Source organism: Schistocerca piceifrons, chromosome 4, assembly GCF_021461385.2.
Source record: "Schistocerca piceifrons isolate TAMUIC-IGC-003096 chromosome 4, iqSchPice1.1, whole genome shotgun sequence".
Classification (NCBI taxonomy): domain Eukaryota; kingdom Metazoa; phylum Arthropoda; class Insecta; order Orthoptera; family Acrididae; genus Schistocerca; species Schistocerca piceifrons.
Window position 1 is genome coordinate 208280293 of NC_060141.1, and position 17407 is coordinate 208297699.

A 17407-nucleotide genomic window follows, 5' to 3' on the forward strand; every position below is an offset into this window, starting at 1 on the left:
TCACTTACCTCACAAAAATCTTCGCTACTCAAGCTACTGCAATACAGCGAGCGCCACTACTGCCAGCTAAATAAAAGATTCAAACTACTGCAGGCACTAACTACTGATAGGGATAGTTAGCAAATGAAAGATATTAATAGAGAACGAACAATGTATTTACCTTGATATCATCATATATAAATATAGCAGTTCATGACAAATTACAAAACTCCGCCATCTCTCTCCCCACATCCACCACTGCTGGCGGCTCACCTCCAACTGCGCAACGCTACGTGCTGTTCGCATCCAGCTGCCGCTGCCCAACACTACAATGGCAGACAACAATGCAAACCAGCCACAGACTGCACACAGCACAGCCAGTGATTTTCAGAACGCTACGTGGCGTTACCAATATAAGAACCTAAACAGCCTACTTACATAGCCCCCATGTTCCCCACAAAAAATTTTACAAGTTGGTTTGGGCAGTGGCCAATACAGATTTGAAAAAAATTTTCATAATTACAATAACAAAGAAATCAAATGCACACACTTATTGATACAATGTTGGTCAAAAGCTCAAATTTTCTCACAGTCCATAAAGACAGTCTTGATCGTTCATTACGGTAAAATAGTAGTGTTTTTCTCAAAGTCTGAGCAGTAGAAGAAAATGCACACGGAAGTAGTGGATTTCCATGCAGTCTTGAAGAAGTAGTGTTGTCCTTCCAACGGAAAGACAGTGCTGACTCTTGACATGCATACAGGTAATGGGCCACAACAGAGCAAACCCACAGCAGAGTCATTCGACGTTTTGAAAAAGATTGTTAGGTAGGTCATCACAGAGCAGACCCACTGTAGTCCTGGTAGAGATTGTGGTATTGGTGGGCCACCAGAGGTGCAGACCCACTGCAGTCCTTGTAGAAATAATGGCGTTGGTGGGTCATCATAGATGCAGACCCACTGTAGTCCCTGTAGAGATAATGGTATTGGTGGGCCACCAGAGGTGCAGACCCACTGTAGTCCTTGTAAAGATAATGGTACTGGTGAGTCATCAAAGATGCAGACCCACTGTAGTCCTTGTAGAGATAGCCAGCAGCCATCTGTTGTGACTGTGCAGGTGCACAATCACCATTGAAGAGTCTTGCGGATAATATAGCAAGTCCATAACCACCCCTTGTGCACTCACAAAGTTTTTGGAATTGACCTTAGAACCAGCAATGCTGTTATCCAGTCCCTTGCTGAATTATTAACACATGTGCAAACACTATCAGTCCCTACTTCTCACATATTGTCCATATACTATGACCAACAGAAACGTGTGCAGTGAAATGTAACTCACAAGTTACTTAATTTGATGAACTGGTGTCAAGTACAATTTTATAACATGAGAATACAATTACAAAGATACAGAAAACATCATTGAAACATAATAATACAGATAACATTTGTAGATAATAGGGGCTTTACAAAAGAATAGAAATAAACATATACATCAGTGTTACAAAAATAATGACATAAGTACATACATAAAGATCAGAATAACTTTTGAAACATCACCTTCACATATGAACATTAATAACAGAACAGAATAAATAATGTCTAAACATCTTTACAAAGTAAATAACATAGTATTAAAAAAATTCTACAACATAGCTCTCATCAGCTAAACACATAAAGACAGGAAAAACACAAATACACAAGGGTACACAAACACATAGTGGGATAACACCAATAGGAAAGGACAGGGTTCGTTTTCAGTGTAACATGTGGTACTGCAGTCCAATCCGAAACTTCATGTATCTTTCCTCTTATTTCATCCTTTGTTTCCACCAAAAAAATTCTATCTAAGCATGCTTCCTGTATTTATATGTTCACACATTTCTTACCTCAACATTTATTTCCAAGAAAATCCTACCTAAACCTGTTTTCTGCACTTTTTTTCGTATAACTTCTCAATGCATTCTTTACCTATTCTCCATAGTCAGTTTCTTATATAGTCTACCCCCTCTTAAGCTAACTTAAATCTACTGAGCTCAGATGCTAAACTAAGGGACGAGGCAATGCAGCAGCACAAAACAATTAACACAAACAGCAATGACAAAAAAATGGAAATTTGCAAAGCAAGCTACAGTAAATCTAAATTACCAAGCAATTCAACATTACAACTAATATGAGCCAATGTGCAGCAACAAGAAAAATAAACGAGTAGTAAAACTGGCTTAGCAGAGTAACACAAAGTCAAATTCAGTAACACTATGCCTGGCAAACAGCAGCTTATATCTAAACATGACATAGCTGAAGCAGAAAAAATAGTACACTAAAGATAACAATGCAGATAAGGGAAATGTATAATCACATCTTAATGTCTAAGTAATTAAAGTGGTGCACCACAACAACTTATTGTAAAAGAAATATTACCATGTACTTGAAAAGAATATTATGTATACAGTTACTGTTACTAGTCCCTTCTTGTTGTTCTTTCCTTTCCAAGTGCTCCTTTTTTGAAGAATGTGGATCACAAAATTATTATTTAATAGATCTGTTGACAGAAAGTGTTCACATTAGCAAATGCATTTAATTTTATTTTATGAAACCAATGCTGCAACACAGCTGAAAAACAGATGTCAAATGAAATAAGCAATTACGCAAACCAAAGCATAAAAACATCATTCAATAGTTATGTGGCATTTCGTAAGTCAGTAGCTCTCAACTCTCGTAGAAAGACGCTTGTCGTAATCAGGTGTGCAGATGTAAAAAATATTTCTCGTCATTTCATTAGGCATTTCAGTAAATATCATAAATTACGAGCTCCACAGTATGCTTTCAACAAGGAAATGTCAATAGCGAGGATAATGGCCTCCCCCTTTTTTTTTTTTCTACCTGTGCCGCTGAAAGGCTAATGGCTTTTTTTCGGGCGGCTGTCGCCCAGGTGGGTGCCCATGACGCATTACGTGCAGGTGGTCACTTAACTTTCTTACGGAAATATTTACGACACCAGTTTCCGCTACAGTGACAGTCTCATATGAAAATTTCACAGGTCGAAAATTTACGTCACAAGTGTGTAGAAACAAAATCCTATGAATATAACAGTGTAATTTGCATTAGAGAAATATGGTACCGATGTGTAAAGTTGTATAAGCAAGTACCATATTAGCTAGGGTTCCTTGTGGTTGCCACACACATGGTACACAAAGTAAGCGTGTACCCCCCTGAGGATTAATGTAATTATACCCTCAGGTGTTACAGATTACAGCAATGGAATGAAATTTATCATGGAAAACTTTCTTTGTAATTCAAAAATCTTGAAAAATAAATGTTTTAAGTACAAAATTAATCACTCAAATACGTGTCCTGTAGCGCTAAATGTGCGTCTTGCTGTTAGATAATCTCTGTGGAAGTGTCGTAGTTATCGTCCTCCAAAAGCTAAGTTCTGCAGAAGTCAATGTACTTACCTCATGATAAACAAAAGTGAAATGCTTTGCGTATAGATATCGTAGTTATTATGCTTATTGGCGTGATGAAGAAAGTACTGTACAGTAACGTATTGTTATGCCACAAAAAAGGCTGTCTCATTGTTGCTATACCACAAAAGTTACTACTAAAACATGTTTTTCTTCCTAGAAGAATTCAGAAAACTGTGCAGATATAAAACAGAGACACTGCAAAAGCAACATTGTAAATTGTCACTCATTAGTAGTGTCGTGATAACATCGTGTAGCTGTCACATAAACTAACCACTGTGTCCTCTGGTATCTCACAGAAAGTACTTTAAACCCAGAATGTATTTTCAAGTAAACCAAAATGTTGCATTAAAATCTCATTAGCAGTACCAGTATGTGTCCTAAGTACGTGAGCCTGATAGTTGTTACGTAATCGTGCAACTAACAAGCAAGAATGTACACACACAATAACACGGTGACGTCTGTTCATTATAACAATGCATTCGTCATTTCTGTTTCAATAAGTTCTCTTGGTTCTTGACTGGATATTTAACTTCAAACATTGTTGCATGTTAACAGATTCTAAGTCTGACAAGCATACTAGAAATGTGAAGTGAAAAATTTTGTGGGAAAGACAAAGTTAAAAGGCAGATTATCTTTCAATAAACGGTTTTACATTTGAAATGTGGTACAATCTTTTACTCTTCAAAGTACTCAGAGTTTCAGCTTGAACGCAATTATCATGCAGTATACGTCGGTAAAGAATACTGGAATTTTTCACAAGGTTAGCGTCTATGTAATTTTTTTCTGAGCCAGCCGGCGCAGGTGGCTGCATGCGGCGCGAGTCATTGTCTGCCTCTTTGTTGGCGCGCATCGTTATTGGGATTAGGAGACCTAACTTCTACAAATTCACCTTGCCGAGAAGGCTCTGCTCTGTTTGAATCCCGCCAGTTCTGATGCAATTCAGGTCTGTCGTTACGATCATATCGTCTGTCGTCATGTCGGTAGATTCCATAGTTTCTTTCTTGTCGGTCACGTGGTTGAGAATTTCTCCCTGAGTCGTAACTGTGCGCTGGACCGTTGCGTCTAAAGTTATTCTGTCTCCCTTGATAATAATTGGTTTGGTTCCCATATTGTCTGTTTCTAAGGTAATCTCTGTCATATTCATTACTACGGAAATGCGATCTTTCTCTGTAACTATTATTACTCTGCCAGTGGTTGTCATATGGGTGGTGTCTGTTTTGGTCACGATTTGCGTTGTAAGAATAGCCTTGTCGTGTCCAGTTATTGTTTCTGTCGTCACGGAATTGTGACGTATGTGACCTGTAGTGATTGTTTTCTTGTTTTCGCATCCGGCGACTGTCTGTGTCAATTTCCAGTTCTTGTAAGAGTCCCTGAAAAGCTTCAATGTCGTCTTTGCAACGTCCTGCTAAAATAATATGTCGTAAATGTTCAGGCAGTTTGATTAAGCAAATGCGGATGAGTTCTGAGGGGCTGTATGGCTTTGACAGGTATTGATTCTTGTGCAACATGTCTTCAAAATATTTGACAAGACTGGAAAATTCAGATTGTTCAAAGTGTTTCATCATCATGATGCTATGTTTTACTCGGTCTTGTGTAGCTTGAGACCAATACGCTGAGAGGAAGGCATGATAAAATTCTCCTTCACTGTGACAATCGTGAATGATCGATCGCATTCTTACAGCTGGTTCATTCTCCAAGTAGCCACACATAAATTCTAACCTGTGCTCCAATGACCAGTTGGGAGGGAAACAATGAGAGAATTGATGGAGCCACGCTTGTGGATGAATGTCGTTGTCAGAATTCTTAAACGTTTTGAATTTACGTGTAGTAATGAACAGCTTATAGTCAAAATCATCGTGTCGGCGAGTAGCATATCGGTCATTGGTTCGTCGTGTCGGCGGTTCCATCTCAAAATTCGGTGTACCTTGCCAATTTCTTTCATAATTTCCGAAATGCACTGTGTTATTATTTTGTGGCTGTTCCGTATTTCTATGTCCCTCTTCCCGTATTGGGGCGCGAGTGTCCTCTGAAATACGTAATTCTTGTACTACCTGTGTCAGCTGATCTTGTACTTCGCGGATTTCTCTTTGGTGTTGCGTATTAATTTGATTCTGATTTTGTTTGAATTTCCTAATTTGTTCGCACACTTCTGTGTCATTAAAGACTACTGGTTTTGTGTCATTCAGATTATCATCTACCTTCGAAGATAAATTATTTAGCTGATCCGAAAGTTAAACTACTTTCTCTGATAGTGTACTTATTTCCTCAGTGAGTTTTTCTGAACCAAGTTTCAGAGTGTCCATTTGTGTTGAAATCGTATCTACTGTGTCCTTTAAATTTTCCTGAGTTTTTGCAAGTTGCGTAACCGAATCGGTAGATGCAACTGAGTCCATTTTAGCCCACAAGGTCTCATGATTTTCATTAACAATGGTTTGCAGTTCTTTTATGGCTGCTTCGTGATTCTGTAATGCATTTTCATGCCACGAAAAAATAGGTTGAAAATGCTCACAAATTTGTGTTTTTACGTCTTTACAGACTTTTTGACATTTCGATTCAATGTTATGTAATTCAGTAGTTAAATCTTCACGTGTTTGTTCAAGTGTGGTGTCTAACTTTTGAAGATTTTGTTCCATTGTGTCTAACTTTTTAAGATTTTGTTCCATTGTGTCTAACTTTTGAAGATTTTGTCCCATTTGTCTCTGGTTTTGTTCCATTTGTTGCATTAATTGCAATAGTAATGTATTAGTGTCTGGAATCTGTTTCTCTATGCTTTTTGGCAGTGTATTTTCACCGGCAACATTCACATTTTGACAAGCAGAAAATGTGTCTTGACTCATTTGAGAAAATGGTGATGACGCAAAACCTGAATCTACAGTATTTGCAAAATTGTGTCCTATCATTTCGGATTCCTGAGGCGAGCTGTTGCCAACCGATCGATCAATAATGCTTCCCTGTTCACTACCTGTTTCACTGCCTACGCCATTGTTTGACGCCCGCTCCATTTCCCTATGCACAGTTAGCAAATTACTACTTTGATTATTAGTTAATTCATTACATGGTGGGGCCAACACACTGCTTTCGTCTTCACTGTCATTTCTCAGTTTACTTTGGAGCCGAGTGTTACGTTTTTCACACGCCATTATTGTCACAATATTTCACACGACAACACAGAAAAGCACAATTTGAATAGCAAAAATAAGAGAACACATTAACATAGCACTGAAAATAATATGTAGTTAATTACAAGCGCAGCTGCGAAATACTTGGTGCAATTCTACATGCATGCCACAACTGTTTTACAGTACAACAATGAAAAACCACAACTACCAAGGAAATTCTCTCTATAATTACGTGCTAGCAATAAACAAAAGCTACACTAAATACACAAACTACAAGAAAAAATCAGAAGATTCCAGTGAGGTATCCTGGCAGGGTCGCCATATGAAACGTCCCCTTTTGAACAATTTAGACACGACTGTCCTTAAACTGACATACAATATTTTTTAGCACAACGCAATCTGACTATCAAAGATCCCTGCAAAAGAATGGCCCTGACTAACATTAACCTATACCTTTCACAAATCACTTACCTCACAAAAATCTTCGCTACTCAAGCTACTGCAATACAGCGAGCGCCACTACTGCCAGCTAAATAAAAGATTCAAACTACTGAAGGCACTAACTACTGATAGGGATAGTTAGCAAATGAAAGATATTAATAGAGAACGAACAATGTATTTACCTTGATATCATCATATATAAATATAGCAGTTCATGACAAATTACAAAACTCCGCCATCTCTCTCCCCACATCCACCACTGCTGGCGGCTCACCTCCAACTGTGCAACGCTACGCGCTGTTCGCATCCAGCTGCCGCTGCCCAACACTACAATGGCAGACAACAATGCAAACCAGCCACAGACTGCGCACAGCACAGCCAGTGATTTTCAGAGCGCTACGTGGCGTTACCAATATAAGAACCTAAACAGCCTACTTACAGTTCTAATTTTTTGAAACCCTGCTAAAAAATCATGATGTAACAAAGGATAATACCACTGTTTGGGCGTTATGAATAGGCAGTGCTGAAGGGTGGGCTCTTTTTTGTGTTAATTTGTCCGTTTTGAAGGATTACAAGCAGATAAAGGCATACTGTGTAGTCACAGGCAGCACATCATCTACTTTTTATTTTCATTTTAAATTGTGAATGTATAAAGTTTTCTCCTTGTATGAGGTCGCAAGTTTGTTGTGACTCCTCCCATATTTATATTTTAAAGCAAATGAAGCGTTGTGCTTCACTGATACTGCACTCGGTAAAATGTTTTCAGTCTACGAATGATACTGTTCTTTAATATATCTGATGTCCAATGACGACAGCGAGAAAATACCGTATAGACGAAATGGGGCAACTCGTGCACACTGTATAGCATATGTACCATCTAATAGGCCACACAACATGGTCTCATCAATGATGCACCGATTTTTATGCCATGTGTTTGTCGCTCGTTGCTGCCGGCATTGTTATTAAAATTGCACTGATCACTTTTCCTATTTCCTATAATAATGTGATATATTAAAACACTGTAAGTTTTACGAATGAAATTACTCATTCTTTAAAAAAAGGTTTATTTAAAAACCAAAAATTTTAGGAGTGCTGCTATGACTAAATGATATTTTGGTTTTTTACCACGTTGTTAGTAGAAAACAAAACAACACCTACTACACCTGTTATAACCGAGACCACAAAAATACCGAAAAATACCGGTTGTTATGAACATCAACAAAAGCCAAATGAGGATAATGGAGTGTAGTCGAATTAAATCGGGTGATGCTGAGGGTATTAGATTAGGGGGAGCAAAATAACTGATGATGGTCGAAGTAGAGAGGATATAAAATGCAGACTGGCAATGGCAAGGAAAGCGTTTATGAAGAAGAGAAATTTGTTAACATCGAGTATAGATTTAAGTGTCAAGAAGACTTTTCTGAAAGTATTTGTATGGAGTGTAGCCATGTATGGGAGTGAAACATGGACGATAAATAGTTTAGACAGAAAGAGAATAGAAGCTTTCAAAATGTGGTGCTACAGAAGAATGCTGAAGATTAGATGGGTAGATCACATAACTAATGAGGAGGTATTGAACAGAATTGGGGAGAAGAGAAATTTGTGGCACAACTTGACTAGAAGGAAGGATCGGTTGGTAGGACATTCTGAGACATCAAGGGATCACCAATTTAATATTGGAGGGCAGCGTGGAGGGTAAAAATTGTAGAGGGAGACCAAAAGATGAATACAGTAAACAGATTCAGAAGGATGTAGGTTGCAGTAGACACTGGCAGATGAAGAAGCTTGCACAGGATAGAGTAGCATAGAGAGATGGATCAAACCAGTCTCTGGACTGAAGACCACAACAACAACCGGTTATTCAGAACTAAAATACCGGTATCGGTTTTAACTGGTCGGTTTTTCCCATCGCTAATCGTTTCCATTGAAAAACGGAAAATATATTGCTTCACCATTTTCCGCTTTATCAACAGGCTGCTCTACTTTGTTTTGGATCTTCTGGCACCGTGGCACCGTAGTTTGATGCAGGGATTCCATTGTGTAGCAGGACTACAGACATGTACCCGCAAGCAAACGAAAAATTACTTAGGTAACTTTATGTTTTCGTAAAAACGGCTTGTGTTGCAGTGTGAGCCCGCAGCCTGACGCACTGTGTTGACGTGTGACGCTGGTTGCGTGCCGCAGGATGAGAGGCGCGGGCGTGCTGGCGGTGCTGTTGGCGGCGCTGGTGGCGGCGGGGTGCTGCGCGCTGTGCTCTGCGCAGCTGACGTTCACGCCCAGCTGGGGAAAGCGCGCCCCTCCAGAGGCCGCGCCCGCCTACCCCTCCGCCGAGCCCTTCCTCTACCTCTACAAGCTCATACAGGTCAGCCGCTTAGTGCTCTGATGGAAACTACAGAGCGTGGACAAAAAATACGGAAACACCTCGAGAAATGTGTGCCTGAGCATAAATACAAAGGCTAGCCAAGCTTGCAGGTTGCACTGTTGTATTTGACCACGAAAGACACTTTGCAATGTCCTGAATATAAATGTTAGACATGGTCAGAACAGTATTCTCTATAGTTGGGAGTGTATTATGTCAGAGCTCAGTGCATTCGATCGTTGGCAAATTGTTTGGTTCTCGTATGGCGGATACTTCCGTAACAAAGGTACCCGAAGCGTTTGTTGTTTCAAAAGGCACTGTATCGAAGATTTAATCCGTATACAGAGAAAGTGTGAAAACATCCTCTAAATCACAATGTGGACGAAAGTGTGTACTGAGTATTCGTGATGGATGGTCATTAGAGAGGACTGTGTCGTTAAATAAGGAGACGACAGCTGCAAAACTCACTGTAGAACTGAATATCGTACTCATGAACACTGTCAGCCCAACTTCGTATCGGCCATACTAGGTTAGATCATGATTTTCTACCCCGTAATGGGCCACTCCCCCCCCCCCCCTTTCGTAGTGCGTACCCCCCACCCCCCTGAACTCACCATGTTCAATAATTTGCTGGACTACCTTCGCCTTTTGGCCCTTTGCACTAAATATGCCCTCTCACCTTTCTTGTCCCGGGTGTTAGCGGACAATCATCGGTTTTCTTCGTTTAAGTGGTTTGTCCTCACAGGTTTAGGTCCATGAATTTCCCTGTGGAATTGTGGTCCTTCAATTAGCGTTGGCGTTGGTTATGGTGGCCTTTGCCTTGCCTCCCCACCAGCCACGTTTCCCCTCCCGTTTTCCCTATGCTTCGTCTGTCTTTGTTGTCGTTTTGTTTTCCCTTTTGCAGTGTCTTCTTCCTTCGTGTTGTTCCCGTTCTGTCACGATCATGGTATGGTGTGGGGATCGGAACAGGTCGGTGGCAATGCTGGTGCCTCAATGTGTGTAGCGTTTCTGGGGCACCCACGCTTTTACCATTTCCTCCTACCTCCCTCCCATTCTTTCATCTTCCTGTTATCCTAACTTTTCTTTTAGCTCTTTTTTGTTAGCCCGCTTTCCTTTCCCTTGACTGGACTGTGCTGTTTGTGTGTATTCTCCCTTGGTTTCTGCCATTTTAGATCACGGGACCGATGACCTTGCTGTTTGGTCCCCTCCATCAATCAACAAACAACCATCCGTCACGCCAAAAAAGCACTGAGGGAACTCCATAATCATGGAATTATGTGTTGTTGTTGTTGTGGTCTTCAGTCCAGAGACTGTTTCATGCAACTCTCCATGCCACTCTATCCTGTGCAAGCTTCTTCATCTTCCAGTACCTACTGCAACCTACATCCTTCTGAATCTGTTTAGTGTATTCATCTCTTGGTCTCCCTCTGCGATTTTTACCCTCCACACTGCCCTCCAATACTAAGTTGGTGATCCCTTGACGCCTGAGAATATGTCCTACCAACCGATCCCTTCTTCTAGTCAAGTTGTGCCACAAATTTCTCTTCTCCCCAGTTCTATTCAATACCTCCTCATTAGTTATGTGATCTACCCATCTAACCTTCAGCATTCTTCTGTAGCACCACAATTCGAAAGCTTCTATTCTCATCTTGTCCAAACTATTTATCGTCTATGTTTCACTTCCATACATGGTTACACTCCATACAAATACTTTCAGAAACGACTTTACTTAAATCTATACTCGATGTTAACAAATTTCTCTTCAGAAACGCTTTCCTTGCCATAGCCAGTGTACATTTTATATCCTCTCTACTTCGACTATCATCAGTTATTTTGCTCCTCAAATAGAAAAACTCGTTTACTTCTTTAAGTGTCTTATTTCCTAATCTAATTCCCTCAGCATCACCCGACTTAAGTCGACTACATCCCATTATCCTCGTTTTGCTTTTGTTGATGTTCATCTTATATCCTCCTTTTAAGACACTGTCCATTGCGTTCAACTGCTCTTCCACGTCCTTTGCTGTCTCTGACAGAATTACAATGTCATCGGCGAACCTCAATGTTTTTATTTCTTCTCCATGGATTTTAATACCTACTCCGAATTTTTCTTTCTTTTCCTTTACTGTTCGCTCAATATACTGATTGAATAAACAATACAAATACATAGACAACCCATCTATCATTTAAAAATAATATTGTGGGATTTTCCTAACTTAGGGCTGCATGAAAATACGTTGAGCGTTATTGTACATGCGAGGTACCTACCAATTTTCTGATTTTCTTCTTCTTTGTAGTTGTTTCAACCCCTTCACTCCATTTGGATGGGGTGGTGGGTTGTAAGCAGTAGAAACATCCTGTTCTTCAGCCAAAATGATTAAAACACCATAAAGCCGAAAGAATATAATTAGCAGGTGAAATGTTTACTTCTTTTTAAAATTAATAAAAAATTTTCATTAGTGGTATCAAATAAAATTAAACTTTTGCCTCTCTTCATTGTTAATTAAAATCAAAAACTAGAAGGAAACTAATAATAATGAAGAATAATGTGGAGGATAGTGGAGGGATGCAATTTTCATTTTCGTTCGGTTAGAAGTTACAGTCTATGGTGGCTGTTGGGTGGTTAGCAGTTGGGATTTGTCTCAGTTGTCAGTCGAGCATTATTATGAAGTATTTTAGTGTGTTTGTTAGCAGGACAGGATCAGACCAATACCTGATTACAGTAGAACTCATTTAGTGAACAAAGTTTTCTTTACCTTTACCTATCTCTGATGTCTTTATTACTTCTGTCAGCCTGCATAATCTTCCTTTCTAGACAGGAGAATCCTCTCACGTCTTCCATTACTATGCTGTTACCACTTTCCTGTTAAGCGGGTCATTTCTCTCCTTTTTACTAAACTTCAACACTTTTCTTTGCTTTCTTTTTTCTTGAGTCACGTTTTGTGTTACACACTATAAAGTACACCTTAACACTGTGTGAAAGTATATTAGTCCAAGATTGTTGCACATCAGTGTGTACCACTGCTACAGCAATGTTTGTAAGTAGCAGTTAAAAGGAAAACTTTATAACGAAAATACATCTTTTACTTAGCTTGGAGTTGGCGTCAGTGTCCACGGTTCTTGCTTCGAGGATAACCTTCATAAAAATTTATAACGATCCAGGGCTGTTTTTTCCGACGCACTGAACTGTAACGCTTTAATTTTGACATATTCACTTTTTATTTTCTTATCTTTACATCCAGTAAACACATCATTAACATTTTTCATATGAAGTGAAGTCACATATTTCGTAATAAAAACTTAGTGCGTAATAAGTCTTCGTTATATGACAACCAAATTAAAGAGTCTGCAGTGTACAGCATATGTGAACGGACTAGATAAGCAATTGGTAGTGGCTTAGACGGCAATTTACTGTATATAGCAAACAAATAGTGTTCTCGAAGCTTCCAGAACTAAAATGAATGATTCAAAATAAAAGTTAGACATTTTCGCTTTTAAAGGTAAGTATAAATCGATATTAGTTACTGTCTTTCACACACGAAAATATTTTCAGATAATTATGAGGATAAAAGATATTTCCTAGACTGATAAGTAAATAAGTTTTTTTCAGAAATGAAGATGCTAAGTTGTCATAAAATCAGTTCAATGTATGTTGTTAAATTAATCAAAACTTAAGTTACGTTTTTCATAAACGACAATATATCGACTTTAAAAAATAAAGTTGAAAACAAAGTCGTAGTTTAGATTTTGTTATGGCATTTATAGGAACATTAATTTTCGTAGCGTAACCTAGGACGAAGACCTATTTAAATACCGATATACAAAATCAGCTAACTATATGTACAGAAGATTATAAAACATTGTGTAAATATTCAGAAACTTGACTCGTATACTATACATCACAAAATAAGAACCTCCATGACCGAAATCTAAAAAAAATCTAAAAAGTTACATAAGATCTTGGATTATCATAACACGCTGTCCCTAACTTTCAACAGTTCTCCTAAACCTTGCCTACACCCACTCACGAGGGTCATGTCGCCTGCGAATTGTGTTCCCCTTGCACTTTTATTACTCTTCAGCAATTTTCTTTCACTTTCTTCACTGCTCCTTGGACGTTCAAAAGTCTGTGGCACATTTATAAGAGCATATATGAAGTCTTCACGGGTTGTCAGCCGAGTAGCGTCGTCGTCTCGTAGCAACGTTTCAATGGAATGCGTCTCCATCAACCTCGCCTGAAGATGATGGAGATGCATTCCATCGAAACGTAGCTACGAGACAACGACGCTACTCGGCTGACAACCCGTGAAGACTTCATATATGAAATTCGCCGAGAAAGTCTGCACTCACATATAACATTTATAAGAGGTATCAATGATGATCTATCATATTCTATACGATCAGAAGTTTCTGCACATCTGTTAGTGGTCACTGATACAGCGTCCATCCTTCACCTTTAGGACGATTTGAACTCTGATAGGGTTTCAGTGAGGTGTCTGAATGTCTGCAGAGTTATGGCAACCCATTCTTGCTCAAGAACCGAAGCCAGAGGAGGTCTGGAATGATGTCGACGCTCTAACTCATCCCAGCGGTGTTCCATTGGGTTAAGGTCGGCAATTTTTGCAGACCAGTTCTATTTCAGAAATGTTATTGTCAACAAACCACCGTCTCACACATGCTGCTTTATGACGGGGTGCGTTGTCATGCTGATACAAGCAATCATAGTCTCCAAACTGGTCCTCTACTTTATGCAGTACTACACAATGGTGTAAAATGTATTCGTATTATTCCGAACTCTCTGCTGACAGTTACTGTGCTAGCTGGACTGCAGTGGCATTTTGAAAATCGCGAGTGATTCCTTCCGCTGATTTCATGAGATTCTTCACAACTGACCTCCGCATTGCTCGACGATACCTGTCCTCCTGTACAGGAAGTCTGTCTTGTTTTGGTTAAGCTGTGGTTGTTCCTTCTTATTTCTGCATCACGAATACATCGACTTGGGGAACTTAGAGATATTAAAATGACCCTGATGGGTTTGTTACTCAGGTGACATCCTATGACTAGTCCACTTTTCAAGTCATTGACCTCTCCTGATCTACCCATTCTGTTTGTCTACTTGATGATACTCCCTGCTTCCTTTTATACTAGCGGGACCGTCTCTTGTGATATCTTTAAGTCCCATAGTGCTTAGAGCCATTTGAACCATCTTGTGAAACCTTTTAGTCAGTTCTGCATTACACGGAGGCATCTGCGATAATTTTGATTAAAGGCATTTGCTTTTCTTCTTTTAATGGTGCAGTACAGTAAACAGCAATTTAAAGTGACAAAGAATGGAAATGAAAGTGAAGCTAATTCCTGTTCACAAAGTGAAACACAAGAAAATAACCAAATGGCTTCTGTATAAAATGTGAAAAACAGTTGTATCTTACCATTGCCTCGAATATTATTTGATCAGAAGCTAAAGTTGTTTTCGAATCTGTATAATGGCCAGTTAAAACAGAGCTAAACCCATTACTCAGCAAAGACTCTTTCCCTCTGAGGTATTTTCTGTCGTTAGGAAACAGAAAATAATTGTTTAAATGAAAGTAAACTTTTAATGTAACACATTTTTAAATCGGACTAAAAAGTATAAAATAATTTATCCTAGCCGTGTACAGATACCTAACCCCACACAGACACATCTGAAAGTTTGTGACTGTGAATCTTTGACAGCTATGAAAATATTTGTGAGAACTATAACGAAAAAGGTGGGGCACATGCAACAAATAATAGGAAGTGAACTATTCATACATCAATTGCATACTGCACACACACCACGTGGTTTGCTTTACATGTTAAGAGTACTTTCACAACTATAAGTGTTGGGGAGTTAGGAATTTGTATGGGGCTATGTTCCAAATCTATAATTTCTAGCACATTGAAAAGTTAGTTTAAAATCGATATAAAATTGCTGCTCAACAGACAGGCAACAAAATGACCTTACAAAAACATGTTAAAATGCAGTAATTTTGGCAATAAGGTCCGTCATTGCAATCTTATATGGCTACATCTTCTCTGCCGCAAGGATTCTAATTTTATATATATATATATATATATAGACTAAAGAGGCGAGTGAAAAGTTGTACCAAGGCCGGGAATCGAACCCAGGTCTTCTGCTTACTAGGCCACCTTGGCACAGTGGTTCACAAACTGCACGAATTATACTGGCATGCCACCCTCGTCCATCCAAATTCCCCCATACACACGAACAGAATTGGCAAGGCTCTCCATCTTCTGAAACAGAACATCAGTATCGAACGTAAATGGGGGATCCAGCCTGATACCCAAAGGCAGGTACCTAGAGAAATGAAATGACACTATTTCAGAGACTTTATTGGTCTCAAACAGATATTATTTTATGTATATATACTGAGGTGGCAAGTGAAAATTTGTACCAAGGCTGGGAATCGAACCCGGGTCTCCTGCTTACTAGGCAGGTGCGTTAGCCACTAACCCACTTTGACACAGCCGTTCACCCCTCTGCACGGATTGCCCTGAAATGATTCCCTCCTCGATCCAAATTTTCGCTGCCGTCGCTGTCTACGTTAAATTGCCCCTAACACACGAACAGAAATGCCGAGGCTGTCCATGTTCTGGGCAGCAGTGAGAATTTGGATCAAGGAGGTAGGCATTCCAGGGTAATCCGTGCAGTGGGGTGAACGGCTGTGCCAAGGTGGCTTAGTGGCTGATGCACCTGCCTGGTAAGCACGAGACCCGGGTTCGATTTCCGATTTTCGTTCACATTTTCGCTCTCCGCTTCAGTCTATACACATAAAAACATATCTGTATGAGACCAGTAAAGTATCTGATATTGAGTCATTTCATTTGGATTCCAATTGCTTGAATAACTACATGATGAAGATACCATTTTAAAGTCGACAAGCTGGGGTGAGAGATGTTCGTTTTGCTTCACAAATCTCTTTGCAGTCTTTATATTCTTGTAAATTTCGAGCCTACTCACGTGGTCAGCAAGGCAAGTTAGTAGCGAGGACGATTCCTCCTCCTAGTGCCGCACGTGGTTAGTGGAAATGGGTTTTGCTGTGAACTGGAAAGTGTGAGGTACCATGGAAGTAACTAAACTTTTAGCACTGTTCTGCCAAATATTGTTTCACGATTAGAGCTCCCATTTGGGAGGGTACCATCACGATTAACGAAGAAAATGTACGTGTGGAGATGTGCAGTGTCTCAGTGAGGTGGTACCAAATGTATTGTAAGTAACCATTTTTTTAATGACGAGAGAAGGAATTGAGGGGGTGCCAAAGGAACATACGCCAGACCATCTATATCTACACGCTGCAAACGACTGTGTAATTCATGAAGGAGAACAGTTCCTATTGTACCGCATATTAAAGTTCTTCCTGTTGAATTAGCATGTCGGGTTGGTGATGAATGCTTGCTAAAATACCTCTGTGTGCGCTGTATTTAGTTTACTCTCCTCTTCGCGATCACTGTGCGAGTGAGTGGTATAGGATTGTGGCGTATTCCTAGATTCCTCAACCGACAATGGTTCTTGACTTTTGGCAAGTGGGCTATCGCGGGGTAGTTAGTATCTATCTTCATATGTCTGCCATTTGAGGGTTTACAGCATCTCAATGACGCTCTTCTGTGGGTAAAAAAAGAATCTGTGACCGTTTGTGCGGTCCTTCACTGTATTTGTTGCATTTCTCTGGTTACCCGAATTTGCTATGTATCACACACACTTGAGCAACATGCTAGTGTTGTGCAAGCTGTCACCTGAATTTTCCCATTATCCTACCAACGAAACGAAGCCTATCACATGCTTTACCTTCGACTGAATCTATGTGACCATTTCATTTAACAACCTTACAAACTGTTAGACGCAGGTATTGGTATGAGTTGACCGAATTCAGTACTGAGTCATTGGCATTTCGGCCGTAGCATAATACTAATATTTGAAAAAAATACTTGAGCCAAGATCGCATTTAAATATTTATTTTGAATTGATGACCGGTTTCCAACGTATTTTGCTATCATCTCCGGATCTCATCTTT

General features: G+C 39.6%; 1 long non-coding RNA gene across 1 annotated transcript in view; it reads left to right on the plus strand.

The window, feature by feature from the left end:
• LOC124794743 overlaps positions 1–17407 on the plus strand; it is a 55360-nt gene that overhangs the window by 33635 nt on the left and 4318 nt on the right. Inside the window, exon 2 of the long non-coding RNA XR_007016604.1 lies at positions 9185–9362. This is a non-coding gene — a long non-coding RNA (uncharacterized LOC124794743). The remainder of the gene's footprint in view (positions 1–9184; positions 9363–17407) is intronic.